The sequence below is a fragment of the Thermobia domestica genome, unplaced genomic scaffold (genome assembly GCF_964235325.1).
Source record: "Thermobia domestica unplaced genomic scaffold, izTheDome1.hap1.1 HAP1_SCAFFOLD_708, whole genome shotgun sequence".
In the NCBI taxonomy this organism is placed as follows: domain Eukaryota; kingdom Metazoa; phylum Arthropoda; class Insecta; order Zygentoma; family Lepismatidae; genus Thermobia; species Thermobia domestica.
This window is the reverse complement of record NW_027656418.1, coordinates 4,667-6,946: the sequence shown is the minus strand read 5'-3', so window position 1 is coordinate 6,946 and position 2,280 is coordinate 4,667. Positions and strand designations below refer to the sequence as shown.

General features: G+C 34.6%; 1 non-coding gene across 1 annotated transcript; it reads right to left on the bottom strand.

Moving 5' to 3' along the window:
- Nucleotides 1-1,269: 1,269 nt before the first annotated feature.
- Nucleotides 1,270-1,351, bottom strand: TRNAL-AAG (transfer RNA leucine (anticodon AAG)). The gene has a single exon. It is a non-coding gene; the product is annotated as a tRNA-Leu (tRNA).
- Nucleotides 1,352-2,280: the final 929 nt, after the last annotated feature.

Genomic DNA, 2,280 nt, shown 5'->3' with positions numbered 1-2,280 from the left:
TCATTACTTGGGGTCTCCGAAACCGATGGCACGAAGAGTTTCAAATTTTCTATAAATATTTTCTTTCAAGCCAAAGCTGTTGATAGAATGGAGTTTCGATAATGTAAAACCTAAAGAAAGAAGGGACAACTCAATTTTTTTTTCATTTATCACATTCACGAATTTGTTATTCGTAGCTATGTGAAATTGAGTGCAAATATTTTCAGTGAATCCTATAGGCTCCGGAGAAGATGGAGTCTTACTAAGTGAAACCACTAATGAAGATAAGGAAATTAAAACATGTTGTATGGCGTTCAGTACATATCCGAAACAATCGCGCATGACTTGAGATTTTGTGCAATCTTGTCGTTGGATTCTAGGCTGAGGCTGACAGACAAACAAAGAATGTGAACTAATATATAGAGAAAAGTGTTCGTCGGATTGGAGTTAACCAAATATTTGAAATGTTAGACGGGGGAACTTGAGATTTTGTTCAAATGTTTCATCAACCTTGAGTTCTAGATCGGACTGAGCTTTAGGAAATGCTACTCTTAAGACAAAAAGACAAAAACTGATTTCGATTTTGACCAGACTTTTGAAATAGTTGAGCGTGGGAAATTGAAATTATACATAACAAATGTTCTTAGACTGTAGACTTCTTGTAAAACGGAATTTTGAGAGATTCAGTCTAAAAGGATGCAAAACAGAGTTTACATTTTCTCGTTCAAAGAAAGGAAATATTTGTATAATGTTTACTATATAACACAAGATATGGGTAAGATATGGTTTTGAAAAATTTCACTTTTCTGAAGAGTATCGTACGTAGGAGATTAAAATAAAAGGTTTCCCATCACTATCACTAATTCCTTCTCAAATATTGAGCATAGGCTACACTTACTAAATTTGTAAACTACATATTTCGACATACTACAAAATATGAATATCTAATACGACAAATCAATTTGGCTAAGTTCGAGACTGGGAAAAGGTAATTTTGTTGTTTCTTTTCGAAAATTTTACAAACCAAAATGATTGTCACCCGAAAATACGCTTCGTTACAAATAGAGTGGAAGAGTAAAACATTGCAAATGTGTTTTAGATATCAGAAGAAGGTAAATCAAACCTTCTGATTTGCAATAGGCATGACTATAGGAGTCCAGGATGAAGATAAGAAATCTTTCACGCATTGTGTAAGATAGCTGAAATAAAAATGATACTTTGGGAGTATATGAGAAAAGAATCTACAAAATAATTCTCTTACAAAATATGATGAATATATTTGAAAATAGTTGGCAGTGGTGGGATTCGAACCCACGCCTCCGAAGAGACTGGTGCCTTAAACCAGCGCCTTAGACCGCTCGGCCACACTACCTGCTGTAGTGCCGCGTGTAGCTTTCACTATTACGTTCAGTGTATTCTTGTTGAAAGCTAGGGATGTGATAATACAAATGATGCTGGTTTACACAAAACACTTACTCTTGATTTTAATAGTATAACTAAAACATTCTTTACAATTCCCAGTTCAGCTCTTTAAGATTAAGTAATCCCATTGTAAGTAGTTCCATAACAGGAGTTAGTAATCGATCAAATATCTTCTGAAAAAATAATTGTCTTACAACTGAAATACAATAGTATTCAACTATTAATGCAACGTATAACATCCAGCGGACATCCATCTCACCTTCGTCCATATGACATTCAAGAGCATTCCGGATGTACAGGGTGCATTGATATTCGGTCCAATAATGCGAAAACATCCATTGTTCATATTTGTTCCTTTAAGAGATTGTTATATATGGACATGCGTTAAAAGTCCATATTTGGTCTAATAAGGTATCTCCATACATAGATGTCTCATAAATGTCTCTATGTGCTTAATTACAGATGTGACAGACTAGTGGAGTCTCGTGACATAATTTTTCGGTAATTCACTGGTGTTAAAAAAATTCCGCCTTATGCAGAGTCGTTTTGACATATGATTAGCGTCATATTAAAAGCCTTTCGACTGCAGGAATCATATGTTAGTCGAACACTTTAGTATTTCACTAATCAAGTGTGAGAACGTCTCTGCCTAAGGCCCACTATATCTATGGTCGGTTAGTACAGTGAAACTTGTATATTTTGGCCACCATCGGTTCTATCGAAAAGTGGCCAACTTACAGAAGATAAGTGTGATTAGTAGGCTTCGGATTTTTTTGTCCCAAAAAATTCAAATTAGGATTTTAAAAAGTGCATTTTAGGATTTTATAGGTTTTTAAAAACACCGTTTAGGATTTTTAGCGTTATATTACTGAAAACGGA